The sequence below is a fragment of the Malus sylvestris genome, chromosome 9 (genome assembly GCF_916048215.2).
Source record: "Malus sylvestris chromosome 9, drMalSylv7.2, whole genome shotgun sequence".
NCBI classification, from domain to species: Eukaryota; Viridiplantae; Streptophyta; class Magnoliopsida; order Rosales; family Rosaceae; genus Malus; species Malus sylvestris.
This window is the reverse complement of record NC_062268.1, coordinates 8,299,047-8,314,381: the sequence shown is the minus strand read 5'-3', so window position 1 is coordinate 8,314,381 and position 15,335 is coordinate 8,299,047. Positions and strand designations below refer to the sequence as shown.

At 36.3% G+C, this 15,335-nt stretch overlaps 1 long non-coding RNA gene and 1 pseudogene across 13 annotated transcripts; one reads left to right on the top strand and one right to left on the bottom strand.

Moving 5' to 3' along the window:
- The first annotated feature begins 734 nt into the window (after positions 1–734).
- Positions 735–1,511, top strand: LOC126582251 (dirigent protein 1-like; annotated as a pseudogene).
- An 8,320-nt stretch (positions 1,512–9,831) lies between these two features.
- Positions 9,832–13,464, bottom strand: LOC126582256 (uncharacterized). Of its 13 annotated transcripts, none has more exons than XR_007609334.1 (8): positions 13,097–13,464; positions 11,852–12,950; positions 11,502–11,621; positions 11,274–11,401; positions 11,023–11,100; positions 10,790–10,878; positions 10,383–10,601; positions 9,832–10,217 (listed from the first exon to the last, which is right to left on the bottom strand). It is a non-coding gene; the product is annotated as an uncharacterized LOC126582256 (long non-coding RNA). The 13 variants fall into 13 exon arrangements; XR_007609343.1 differs by having other exon boundaries at positions 11,546–11,621; XR_007609332.1 differs by having other exon boundaries at positions 11,502–12,246; positions 12,649–12,950.
- Between the last annotated feature and the right edge of the window lie 1,871 nt (positions 13,465–15,335).

Genomic DNA, 15,335 nt, shown 5'->3' with positions numbered 1-15,335 from the left:
CCTTCCTAAACTATATTGATTAAGGGAAAACGTGTAGAAATAAAAAAAATTTCTTCTTTTGAACAAGAAATAAAACAATTGGATGCCTCATGTACACAAAAATCTATTTATAATGGGTGTGTTGCTTGTAAGCATTATGCATAAACAATTCTCAAGTGATTAGGAAGTAATCTAGAAGTCAAATAGTTGACATTTACATATTAGGGCGTGTTGCATGCATGGATGCATTATTGCCTAAACAATTCTCAAGTGATCAGGAAGCAACGTGGAAGTAATTTAGAGAAGTTAAACAGCTGATTAGCAGAAATAATTGCTCCTTTATATATTATTTATTGAAAGTAGAACCATAACTGTAACTCACCAAGCAATTTCAGAACCTTAATTGCTCCTTAAGTTTTCCTAATTAACCTATTCCCTTGGTTGGTCAATTAGCTCCCATGCATCAACCCATTGGCGTTAAATTTCATACCAAAGCTGTTTTTGGTCATGGTTCTTCTAGCCATGACTACTTTCATGACATCTTATCTGGTGCAGTCAGCTGGCAACAGGATTTAATGTATTTGTATATTAAAGTGTGTTGCATGCATGGATATATTATTGCTTAAACAATTCTCAAGTGATCAGGAAGCAACACGGAAGTAATTTAGGGAAGTTAAACAGATGACTAGCAGAAATAATTGCTCCTTTTTCATGTTATAAATTGAAAGCATACCCATAACTGAACCTCACCAAGCAATTCAAAACCTTAATTGTTCCCTAATTTTCCTAATTAACCTTTTCTCTTGGTTGCTCAACTAGCTGTCATGTATCCACTAATGGCGTTAAAATTCATATATACCAAAGCTCAGTGCTCCATCCATGTTTTTCGTCATGGTTGTTCTAGCCATGACTACATTTCCAGCAATCCAAGCCACTCACGAGTTCAAGGAAACCCTCCTGTCTTTCTACGCTCATGACTTCTTATCTGGTGCAAATATCACTGATGTTGCGTTTGCAGGTATTCCCGGCAAGATTTGGAACTACGATCAATTTGCCACTGTTTATGCGGAGGATGCCCCTTTAACGGAGGGCATAGACCTAAAATCCGCCTCCGTTGGCCGGATACAAGGCATGTTTATGGTATCGTCATTGGATGGACGTAATGCCTATGATATGTTATCAATTGTATTCACAAACAAGAAGTACAATGGAAGCACTCTACAGATACAGGGAATTGATAAGCAATTCGAGCAATATAGAGAATTATCGGTGGTTTCAGGTACCGGACAGTTTCGATTTGTTCAGGGATATATTACATATAAAACGGTTTTTGTGGACCTTCCAAATGCATACTTTGTTACACAATGCAACGTCACAGTGAAACACTACTAGCAAGAAATCGCGTGTATTTTTCTGTTATACTATGTATCTATGAACATTTAGTTCATGTTCTTATTTTTATCATATGCTTAATTCGGTTTGGTTGTGAAATTTTTTTATCGTTTATTATGAATAAAATCTTGTTACATTAACCTTTTGTCTTATCAATGTTTGAAATCAAGCCTCTTATTTCCATTTGTATTTTTCAGTTTAATTAGCAGCTAGCTAAACCCTAGATGATCTGTTGCTTTGGAAATTATATAGCCTAAGCTAGTAAGCTGGCGACTGAACTGATAGTCAATTAAGTAAAAAATGTTGTCATATCATGCAGATATCTGATGGCCTCATGCTTGTTTAATTATCTGCAGCATATATATAGTTGTGTTCTAGGATCGACTGGAATGATTTATTCAAGATGAAGTTCAGCTCGATTCGTTTGTGGATCGGGCTCGAGGTCACGGTTTGTTGGCTGATAATTTCACCATGACCTCGAACTTAAGTTTGGCTCGAGTTAATGAGAATAGAATTTTAATAAACAAATAAATTAATTTGCAATTATTCAATACATTCGCACATTACTAGTTCATTGCTGGCTGATTGAAGATAAAATTTGTTTTTAGGAACCCAATTTGAATATATAGTTCAGAATGAATGCCACTTTCCCTCATTTTTATTACATATCAGATAATGTATTTGTTATGTATTACAACTTTATTTTATTTTTAGAGAAATGTTAGCAACTTTTTTACTTGTCTTTTTTTTTTCTCCTCATGTCACATGTGGCACTGAAAATTAAAATAATTTTTATATTAAAATCCCACTATTTTTATTTATTTGTTAGTATAATTAAAATTTTAATTGTGAGTGAATTCAACATATTGAAAGCATTTCCAGTGGAGTCATTAAATAGAGACAACCACTGAATAAAATGGGTAATAAACAAATATAGAGACAAAATGAATCTCCAATTGATCGGAAAGTGAGTCCCTAAAGTATAGGGATTCACATGATACATGGTGTATGTCCTCACATATAAGGACTGTATGGGGACAACCTTAAGTGGAAAACGGGGCTCAAAAATTGTGATTGAAGCTTTTAATGCTTTTAATTAATTAAAAATGTGTTAACATAAACAAAAAAATGTGCACCTTGAGTGGAAAACGGGGCGCACAATCTTGATTAAAGATTTTAATGTTTTTAATGTTTTTAATTTTCATGCTTTCAATTAATTAAAAAAATGTTAAAATAAACAAAAAACACGCACCTAATCAAATTATCACATAAAATCATAAAAGCTTCAAATTTAGGGATCCTACTATAAGGACTCTCCCATTGGAGACAATATTCCTTTAGGGACACAAAGAATCCCTTTAAATCCTTAAATAGGTACTTCCATTGCATATGCTTTAATAGAACTCAAAAGTGGTGGTGTGAGTCTCTAAATAGGTACTTCCATTGCATATGCTTTAATAGAACGCTCTTTATCAACCAAAATGAAGTAAAAAGACTATTTATTCTTCTATCACACAAAAAAAAAATAATAATAAGAGCAACAACGTAATTTTACAAAAAAAAAATTGCATTTTTTGTTTAAGTCTTAGATTCTGGTGATTTTAACATCTATGATTTAAAAAATATATATTAAAAACAAACCTCTCTCTTCCCCCACTCCCACACATTTTCTCTCACTCTCTTTCTTTGCTCTTCAATTTTAAAAACAAAAATAAAAAAATTCACAAACACTTTGAGTGGGGCATATGCTAGTTGTGGTGTTAATGAAACAACCTATTGAAAATTACATTCAACACAATCAAACACACTTTGGGACGTCAGTTATTTTTGCTAGGAATCAGTTTCTGTTTTGGTCTGGCTTGTAGGTCGTAATAAACATATCTCACCCTAATTTCCCGTCCTTGCCTCCAAACCACAAGCCTAAGCCCTACCTCGATCACCAGTGCAATCTTCCAAATTGCCATGAGCGAACAATGCGTGGCAGACACCCCCCCTCCCCCCCCAACCACCACCACCATCGAATGCAGACGATCTGCACAAGCGGGGGAAACTCATATGGCACTGGGACGATAGCGATGATGATGAATTCGAGGACTTCCCCCCGGGAAAGGTGTATTTTGCTATCGAGGTATAACGCTCAAATGATCGGTATGGTTTTGATTTTTTATTCTTTTATTTAATTTAGGGTTTGTGATTCATTTTGCGAGCAAGCCTATATATCCCATATATTATTTCTTTAAATTTTGTGTATTTTATTGAGGGTAATTGTGTAAATGACTCAGTTGGATAATACTTAGAGTTAGTTAGATATTTGTTTTGTTAGTTGAGGTGTGTAGTTTGTTAGTTAAAGAGTGATTGGTAGTGACATGTGTAAATGAGTTGTATATATACAACAATCTTGTAATCTTATTTTTCATTCAATGAAAAGATATTCTTTCCAAACATGGTATCACCCGCCTCTATCTAGCGACTAGATCCACATCCACGCTTTTCCTCTCTGCCTCGCTGCTAAGTTTTCTTGCAAACCTTCATCACTAAGCTTTCTCTTTCTTGAAGCTTTTTGCACCTGTAAACCCTAATTTCTTCTACGAATTTTAACGGCGACTTCGGCTTCTCCTTCTTCTAACTTTGGTTCTCACATTCATTCTCCTCCGATCATCGATTTAAGCCCTAATTTCTCTGGCGCCTCTCAAATTGCTTCCATTACAATTCAGAACATTAGATCTATGGTGCCAATCAAGCTGACCATGACAAATTACTTGACCTGGAGTGCCTTGTTCGTTCCAATTTTTCGTCGCTACAACCTTACTGGTGTCATTAATGGCTCAGTTGCTTCATCGCCTTAATTTCTCACTAATGCAAATGGAAATTGCACTCTGAATCCATCATATGTTACCTAGTTTGAGAATGATCAAAACATTCTTATATGGATCAACTCTACACTTTCTGATTTGTTGATTCCTTATACTGTTAGAGTCAATTCTTCCAGAGAACTGTGGGCCAAACTAGAATCGAGATTTGCGACTGCTTCTCAATTGCACATTCATGAGCTCCGATCTCATTTTCAAAGCCTAACTAAGGGAGATTCCTTTGCTGCACAATTTCTTCAACAAATTAAAGAGATCGATGATGCTCTTGCTAGCGCTGGAGCTCCGAGTGAAGATTCTGAGTTGATTTCTATCATACTTCATGGCATTTCACCGGAATATGATTCTTTTGTTGATGGGATTCAGTTTCACCTTGGATCCACGACAATCGATGAACTTCATGGTCCTCTTCTCAACAGGGAGATTCAGTTGAACAATCGGAAGAAAACAGCTCAATCCTCGTCGTTTCAGGCCTTCAATTCTTCTTCTGGTGTTATTCCCACGCCTACTTCTCAAGCTCTTATGGCGTCACACAACTCCAATTCCAATTTTTCACAAGGTCGTGGTCTGGAGCGCAACAATGCTTAAGGTCAATGCTCTTTCTCAAACCCTAGGAATTTTCAGAGTCGATGCAGTTCCAAAACAACAATTTTCGACAAAATTCCAATCGTTAAGGCTATCAAAGGTACAATCGTGGTGGTCGCTCCAATTTCAACTCATCTGGCAAGAAAGTTCCCTGCCAAATTTGTCAACACTTTGGGCATGTGGCATTTGATTGTCCTCAGTGTATGAGTCCAAATTTTTCTGGTCACTTTTCTCCCTCAGCTATGGTTGCCAGTATAAATGTTCCTTCTCTAACTTGGCTTGTTGACTCTGGAGCTAGCAATCATATGACCGACTCGTACAACAATCTTTAGAATCCAGAATTTTACACATGGCTTGAGCAAGTTTATATTGGAGATGGCAAAGGTTTGCCAATTCTTCACTCTAGATCTTCTTGCTTACATACTCCTCATTACAGTTTTAAACTTAATAATATGTTACATGTCCCTGATTTGAAACATAACTTGTTTTCTGCGAATCAATTTCTTATTGATAACTGGTGTTCTATGCATCTTTATCTTTTTCACTTCACTGTGAAATATATTTCTTCGAGGAAGATGCTCTTTAAAGGAGCAGTGAAAGATGGCTTCTATCCTTTTAACCTTCTCAACTCTAGCTCTGTGATTAATCATCCTCATGCATTTGCTGCCTCTGTTAATGCTTCAAGGGATATCGGGTATCAAAGATTAGGCCACCCCTATGCTAAGATCATAAATAAGTTGACTTCTCAGTCTTGTATTTCTATTTCTGGTAATAAACACACCACATTTTGTAATGGTTGTGCATTAAGTAAAAGCTCTAGACTACCATTTGTGTCTGTACCTTGTCATATAAGTAAACCTTTGGAACTACTTCACACAGATGTTTATGGGCCATCATTTGTTTCTTCTGTACATCACTATAGGTATTATGTCATCTTTGTAGATATTTTACCAAATATTATTGGTTCTTTCCTATGCAATACAAATATGATGTCTTAAGTATTTTTGTCAAATTCAAAGCTCATGTTGAGAATATGTTGTGTACCAAAATTATGACTCTACGATCTGATTCTGGTGGTGAATATTTGAGCTTCCAATTTTCCAATTTTCTTGTTGAGCATGGCATTAATCATCAACTAAGCTGTCCTCACATCTCAGAACAAAATGGTTGTTCTGAGTGCAAACACATACACTTAGTTGAGACAACAAGGATCTTATTAACAGTATCTCAAGTTCTTCATATCTATTGGGATCATGCCTTTGCTACTACATTTTATCTTATCAACAGAATACCTACTGCATCCAAGGCTTCACCATGAGAATTATTGTTCAACAGATCACCTTCTTATCACACTCTGAAATTATTTGGTTGTAGTTGTTTTCCTTGGTTGCAGCTCTATTCTCAATCCAAGTTGGATCCCAAAAGCAAACTGTGTGTTTTTTTGGGCTACAGTTTTAATCATAAGGGTTACAAATGTCTAGATCTTAGCTCACACAAGATATATGTTTCCAAACATGTTATCTTCGATGAATCAACCTTTTTTTTTCACAAGTAAGTTCCTGCAGCAAGCTCAACATCAACATCATCCAATGTACCACTTTGTCACTCTATTCCATCTTAGTTGACATTTTCTACAAGCAAATTCACCCATGTTCATGCATCATCACGTGTCTCTAATTAGGAGCATACTCCAGTCTTTCTGACTGAGCATATTCAAGTCTCTCCAGCCCCTCTAACCAATGCATCTTCACCACCTCCTAATGTTCCAAGTACTACCACCAACATTCATCCAATGCAAACCAGATCAAAATCTGGTATCTACAAGCCTAAAGCTTTAACTGCAACAAAGCATTATTTACCTCCTCACTTTTCCCATGATTATGTTCCCGTTACTTACCTTCAGGCCTTCAAATGTCCACATTGGGTTAAAGCTATGCAAGATGAGTTCCTTGCACTGAAACAAACTAGAATGTGGTCTTTAGTTCCCAAATCTCATTCTACCAATATAGTAGGTTGTAAGTGGGTTTTCAGGATCAAGAGGAAACCTGATGGCACTATTGAGAAGTACAAGGCACGCCTAGTTGCCAAAGGTTTTAACCAGCAAGAAGGTTTAGATTACATTAAGACATTTAGTCAAGTTGCTAAACTTGTCACTATTCGAATTCTCCTCACGTTGGGGGCACAATATGATTGGTTTCTCAATCAACTGGATGTAAGCAATGCATTTTTGCATGGTAATCTCACTGAACATGTGTTTATGCAATAGCTACCTGGATTTGAAGACCTTATTCATCCTACTCATATATGTCATCTCCACAAATCCCTCTATGGACTAAAACAAGCTCCAAAAGCTTGGTATGAGAAACTTCATGGAGCTTTGACATCTCTGGGATTCATTGGTTCTCAGTCTGATCACTCTTTATTTGTCAAAACAAATCCAATGGTGTTTATGTTGGTTTATGGTGATGATATCATTGTCACTGGACCATCACCTCAAGCTTGCAAACAAGTAATAGCTCAACTCAGTTCCATGTTTCCCATCAAGGATTTAAATGTTCTCCACTACTTTCTTGGTATTAAGGTAAAAAGATCATCCAAAGGTATTCACATTTCTCAAACCAAATACATACTGGATATGTTGACGAAAGCACAAATGGATAGAGTAAAACCTTGTGTTACTCATCTGAGGACTTCCAAATTGGATCACACATCTCCCTTACTGGAAAATCCTGCATAATATAGATCTCTAGTGGGAGCTCTTCAATACTTAACCTGGACAAGGCCCGATCTTTCCTTTGCTGTGAATCTTGTTTGCCAATTCATGCATAGTCCTTGACAATCACACTTTCAAGCAGTGAAAAGAATTTTCAAGTATCTTAAGGGCTCTATTGATATGGGATTATGGTTTTCAAAAATTTCATCCACTCCATCAATTACATCATTCTCCGATGTTGATTGGGCAATCTGCTCAATTGACAGAAAGTCCACTAGAGGTTTATGCATTTTTCTAGGCTCATCCATTATTAGTTGAAATGCCAAAAAGTAACCCACTGTTGCTCACTCGTCTACTAAGGCTGAATACCGATCACTTGCTAACACTACTGCTGAAATCACTTGGATCTACAAACTGTTGGTTGATATTGGCTACAAACCTCCTTCTATTCATCAACTCTGGTGTGACAATGTTTCTGCCATATCTTTAGCTAAGAATCCGTTGTTTCATGCTCGCACCAAACACATTGAGATTGACTACCACTACATTCGAGAATAGGTTTTGGCCAAAGAAGTTTATGTTCATTATGTTTGCACACAGGATGAGCTAGCAGATATTTGTACCAAAGCTCTCTCTAAGCTTAGATTTTAACTTCTACGATCCAACTATCACTTCGTTTGTCCTTAGCTCAGTTTGAGGGGGGATATTGAGGATAATTATGTAAATGATTCAGTTGGATAATACTTAGAGTTAGTTAGATATTTGTTTTGTTAGTTGAGGTGTGTAGTTTGTTAGTTAAATAGTGATTGGTAGTGACATGTGTAAATGAGTTGTATATATACAACAATTTTGTAATCTTATTATTCATTCAATGAAAATATATTCTTTCCAAACATATTTAACAGCGAAAAAATGAATTGAGCGAGATAAGGGCACGAAGATCATCCCTCAAAGAAAGGAAGAACACCAGTAAGTCCCCCAAATTAACAAGACTAGTTATGTTTATTATTTTTTTCGACTTTTGTTTGTGATTTAGGTGAGCCAATCTCTGAATTTTCAGTTTACGAGGAAGATGAAGAATGTTTTGTGTGTGTGTGTGTGTGTGTACAAATACGGGAAATAGTACATATTATTCATCTATGTTGATATTAAGTTTGTGTTCATTCCCTAAATTCGTCATGGGCCTCGCGGGCATACCAGGAATTTATTCAAACATGAGATTGGTGGGTGCGAGTGTGCCACTACTAGATGCCACTAGTAGACGGGTTTTGAATGATTGAGGTTGCACCTGAGATTGACTTCGAACCAAGAGATTGTGCCATTGAGTGGGAGTGGCTCAAATCAAGGTTCTTTGTTTGCCTTAAAGATAAGGACTTTACTTATATGAAGAAATGGAACAATATGTAAATGGCAAGGTTGTACAGAGGAAAGTGAATGACTAATATTGTTGATTGCTTGTAGATTAATTGACTGAAAATGAGTTGTACATAAAGACTACAAATGAGATCGATACTACTGATAAGCAGCAGAGCTAATAAACTAGACAAAAGATGACTTTTGTGAGGGCTGATCCTGAAAAAGGATTGAGGTTGGGGGTTGACTACAGCTTTATATGCAAATCTGGCTTGAGCAGAGTTTGTGTATTTGTTTGTTTGATTGGTTGAGTGTCCATAATCCTTCTACCTCTGCTCCTTTATATAGAGATCTGAAGGAGTCCCTTTGCTAAGAACAATGGACCTGCCCAAAAGAAACTCCTATGCAGCTTGCATTGTGAAATAATATTAAAATAAGCAAATTTGTATCTCCACCACATGCTTTCACCACATGTCTCCACCACTTGTAATAAACTAACATTTAAAAAAAGTAAGGTGGCTACTTTAACATATTCTCTGTACTAGTTAAAAAAAACACTTTGCGCGACGCATGCCCTTCGTCGCTCAAAGTCAAAAAAACGTCGCGCAAAAATTAGTGCAACTAAGCGTCGTCGCGCACCAACCGTCGCGCCAAGGTAGTGACGCTAGGGTTTGCGCGACGAAGAATTAAACTGCGTTGCGCAAAACTACTTTGCACGACATAGTTCCCTGCGTCGCGCAAAGTAGGTTTGCGCGATGAAGAAGTAACCTGCGTCGTGCAATGTAGTTTTGCACGACGCAAGGACCTACGTCGCGTAAACCAACTTTGCACGACGCAGGTTACTTCTTCGTCGCGCAAACCCTTGTTTTTTATTTTTATTTTTTGGCGAAAATAATTTTTTTTTATTTTTAATAAATATTGTAATTAAATTCTAAACAATAATTAATAAACCAAGAAAAAGTATTTAATTATAATATATATAAAAATATACATACAAGATGTTCGAACAAAAAAAAAACTACAAGAAGTAGTCTTCTAGGTTTGATACATCAAGCTATTGGGTATCAGTTGGGAGGTCAAAGGTGTGACTTGAAAAATACAAAAACTAAATTACAAGGGTTTCCAATTGCAGTTTCTCTATCGGCAGATCAACTGTAAGTTTTCTAAAATCTTTAACCAAGAAAAAGTTTCGATAATCTCTCTCTCATGGTGGATGTGTCACCTTTATTATCCATCTCCACGCCAAATTCCAGGACTGCAGCATCTAGCACTACTTCCTTTCCGCAATCTCGTAGACATTTTCATCAATTGTACCCTTAGTGACTAGCCTGTAAAGGACATGATCCAACAATTTTCTATTCAAGTTTATGACTCAAACCAATACCACATTATAAAAGCAGGGAAGAAGGGGTGAGGGTTAAACCTGAAAGGTGCTTCTCTCAGATTGGTAAGTATAGGTGAGGAGGGAGATGGGAAATTAAAGAGAGGCAAACCTGTATATGGTAACAACCTTCACTTGGCCGATGCAATGACAATGATCTTCTGCCTGTCGATCAATTTGCGGGTTGAAATCCATATCATGAATAACTACGGTATCAGCTCCAACCAAGTTCAAACCCTGTTCTCCAGCTCTTGTGGACAGCAAGCAAGCAAATATAGAAGTGCCATTATTGAATGTATCAATTATCGTCTATCATTCTGTCACCTGAGTGCTGACACTCAGAAGATATGGGTTAACAGACAAGAAACGCAACTTACAACAAATGAGGTAACAATTCAATTAACCACAATCAACAAGTGGAACTGAGCAAGCCAGATTATAAAACAGATATACCATGTGGCATGGCACATTGTTTTATGATAAGAACAATCCGTAAATGTGATAAAAGTACACCAGTACCTTCCATCAAGTCGTCTGTATGTAACACAAAGTCCACTCCAAAATATCAAGCATTGACGTCCATTGGCTGAAACACGATGCCCAGCTAGCTTCAGTGAAGGAAGAAGTTCAGCCAATGCCATCATAAACAAGAAAACTCTCCTCAGTTTTGAGCAGAGAGTATCATATGACAACTCTCTCCAAATTTTGACTCAGATCAATTGGTTAGTGAAGTTATTAAAGTAGCATTATACCTGAGATTTTGAAGAAAGCAATGCATATTTGTCTTGAAGCAATCATTTCTTATCAGAGACACCATAATACAGCAAAAGCTGCACAGAGAGAGAGAGCATAAACAATATCAACATACAATATGTAATCTGCTACACACATACACAGGCACACGAACACTGTACGCCCCGGATGATCAAATCGTTCCAAAACATTGATAGTAATGTATCAAAATTTGAAAGACAAATTCATTTTCAAGAAGTTGAGAAAATACCCAATGGATAGAGAAGTCACTATAATTCTTAAGTTCCCCAACTACTTTGTCTAAGGTAACTTTCTGGCAAAACGAACAACATCCTCATCACTGTAAATACGCCTTACTAGTAAAGGATGATTTGCAATCTAGAGAATGAGAAAAGAAAAAAAGAACAATAAGCAAACATATATACAATCTGAACACAAAACTGGGATGTCAAAAACATGAAAGTCGAGACAAACGCACCATACGAAACTAAACAAAATAGTTGGAGATCTGCCAGGAAGAACCTTAAGAATACTGTTCGAGTTAACCTCTGAAGTTTTTGCAATACGAGCTCATAAACTCTAGCATAGACCAAAGCTCCTACAACAGAAACACACAAGTCAATGAGTCATTTAACAACAAAACTAAAATCTATAAAAATTAATAAAAGTTGTTTCTAGTCAAGGAACTTAATCTAAAAATTATGGCGGTCCATTTAAACTGGAGTTGTTTTTTTGAAATGCTAGTTCGGTTATTCTCTTCACAGCTGCTAGGGGAAACCATTGTTTCAATAAAATTGAGGCCTTATCCATATCATTATCAATACCAACCATAATATCCTCAATCAAGAAATCGTCAGCCCAAGGGTAAAATACATGATCTTCTTCATGGAAGATGTATTATCTTCCACGGAAGTGTACTGTTTCCCACTGGAATCGCCATCTAATAAAGGCCTTTTCCCAACCCTATTCTCTGCCAAAGTTGGACAATCTACAGATGGGAGGTGTAGAGTTGAAAAAGGCCTGCCCAGAAGGTCATTATTCCTCGGTAAGTTTGCACGAGGATGTAGAGAAGTTAGATTGGTCGGTATAGGTGGGAAACGATCCTTGTCAACTTAAGGCTCAAGGCCTTGTTTCTGGCGCTACTTGAGGTCAAAGGCAGCCCAACCACCAGACTTAGCTCGATCCCTTGACATCCACCTAATGAACATATATAGAATATAAAACTGACGAAAAACAAAAATAAAGAATATTAGCAACAGTCATCACAAACCAAGTAACAGCATGATGTAAAAAGCTAGCATGATGTACAGGTTACTTTGCTAGTAAGACAAGTCCGTAACTTGCACGGAACATACAAAGAAACTGGAGATATCAGATCCAAAAACTAGCATGAAAGTGATTATAGAGCTCGAAATTTAACAACCTCAAATTCATGTTCATCTCACTATACAATCAAAATTCTAGAATACGAAGTATAAAACAAATACTTGTATGAAAAAACCGCAAATGGTTGTCTAGAATTCCAAAAGTCCTATATAGAAAATAAGAATTTCAAGCGCAAAAGAAAACTAAAAAATAAATTAATAGAGACATGAAACCCATGAATTGGAACATCAAAAAAGTACCTTCCTTTATATATAAATATGAAATCCGAGAACTGGGTGTTATCTGGGAAGAACACACCAAGGCGTTAATCGATCCGACGGCTGATACTTCGAAAAGATTGCAGGAGATACGACGACTTTCTTGGCTGATTCCCGCGGTCCAATTTTGTATCTCATATCCATAAACCTAACTAAGATTTGCAGAAATACAATCCCACAAGGATAGAGAGAGATTCTTCAAGCTGAAAATGCCTTTTTAGTCTTCTTCTCTCAAAGCTATCGAAGAGAGAGAGAGAGCGAAGGGGGTGAAAGCGGCGGAAGAACTACAAAAGGCACAAAGAAAGTTTCTTTTTAGATTTTAGTTTCCCCCGGCAGTTCCACTACAAAATCAATAGTAATCCAAGGAACTTAATCAAGAAACATATGAAATTATTAATTGATTTCAATTCTTAGTTGGTTCTAGTCTTACCTTGGTCAGATTGCAATGTGCAAATACCATTTATTTTCCATTAAACCTCGTCCGCATCGTCGTCCTCCAATTTGTTCTTAATAACGACGCAATCGGTGGCGTCATCCTCTAGTTCGTGTTTAATCTCGACGCAATCGGAATCGGAGTCCTCGTCGTCGTGGGAGAACTGTTGGGGCTTGGAGGTTGTTCGGAAGGCGAGGAGGAAGGCTACGGGAGAGGGTGAGGAGGAAGGATGAGGAGGAGGCTGACTGGGTGCAGTCGGGAGGAAGGCTACGCGAGACGGAGTGAAAGAGAGGGCGAGATCAGAGTAATTTTGTCCAGAGTAATTTGGGAAGATTCAAAATAAGCGCCTATTTTTAACAATTGGAACCGCCACAATTTTAAGAACTTGCACAACGCAGGTATACATTCTGACGTCGCGCAAAGTGCTTTTGCGCAACGACTTCATTGTGACGTCGCGCGAGTTATATTTTTTTTAAAATAATTATTATAAAATATACTAAAAATGTGAAATTACTTCCTTTAAATTCAATTTTTTTTTACATAAATAAAACCCATAATAATATATTTTTCTAACAAAAACCCTATCCGAACTACAATAATAAATTTAAAGTTACTTAATAAATAAATATACCATTCAATTTCTTAAGTATTATACGTACAAGATAAATAAATGTAAAGCTACTTAATAAATATATATATATACCATTGAACTTGATGGGATAGGCATTCGCATTCTACGAAATTAGTTTCAACGATCCAACCGTCAAACATGTTTGTATATACTTCGAGATCGCATACGTCAAAAATCGCAACAAACAAACATTCAGAGATCAAGTAACAGGACGAAACTTTTCGACGGTTATAAACGAAAAATCACGATTTAACGGTAGTTTTAACTCTGATTTTGATGATTTTTTAAAGCGACACTCCTTGATCCTATATGAATACAATGAACTAATTAGATCATCAATTAAAACATTTACACAAGTGGATACCACAAAATCTTATGTTATCCTTAATGAAAGTATAAATAAACTCCAAGTATTAGTGAATCTATTGTTTTGATGGGATACGCATTGTACGAAACTAGTTTAGACGATCCAACTGTCAAACTTTTTTGTACATAATTCGAGATCGCATACGCCAAAAATCACAACAAACAAACATTCAGAGATCAAGTAACGGGACAAAACTTTTCGATGATTATGAACGAAAAATCACGATTTAAAGGTAGTTTTAACTCTGATTTTGATGATTTTTTAGAGCGACATTCCTTGACCTTATATGAATACAATGAACTAATTCGATCTTTAATTTAAAATATTTACACAAGTGGATACAAAAAAATCTTATGTTATACTTGATGAAAGTATAAATAAACTCTAAGTGTGAATGTATCGTTTTGATGGGAAACACATTGTACGAAACTAGTTTCAACGATCCAACCGGCAAACTTGTTTGTATATGCTTCGAGATCGCGTACGCCAAAAATCGCAAAAAACAAACGTTCAAAGATCAAGTAACGGGACAAAACCTTTCGACGATTATAAATGAAAAGCCCGATTTAACGGTAGTTTTAAGTCCAATTTTGATGATTTTTTAGAACTACACTCCTAACCCCTATATGAATACAATGAACTAATTCGATCGTCAATTAAAAAAATTTAAACAAGTGGATACAACAAAAGAAAAAGGTAATGCAAGAACCCCAAAAGAAAAGCAAAAGGAAAAAAAAAAAAAAAAACTTTGCGCGACGTAGGTACCTCTGCGTCGCGCAAAACATCTTTGCACGACGTAGAGGTACCTACGTCGCGCACAGTTTTTTTTTTTTTTTAAATATCCTTCAATAGAATCATTATTGATTTGGATTAGCATTAAAGGGTGTATCTAAAATTTTGTCAATGCATACCAAAGTACAATTACGGCTAGCTCTACTTCAAAATCCAAAAACATACGGCAAAGATGTAATTACAAACACGTAAAAATGCAAATTTGCAAATAATTAATATTTTGTTATTTTTAAAATGTATGTAAAAAAAGGGTTGAATTCTTTCTCGGTTGAGCAAAAAGCTTATGGTTGTTATTGAGTGTTGATTCCTCAAGAAAAGACCTTATAAGTAAGTTGATGTTGGAACATTGCTCTCGTCTTTCCCAACTGCATGTCATATCATTTTCGGTGTTACCTTACGGTCCTTACTCATCTAACAATTTTTAATTTTCTTTAATTGTTTAAATT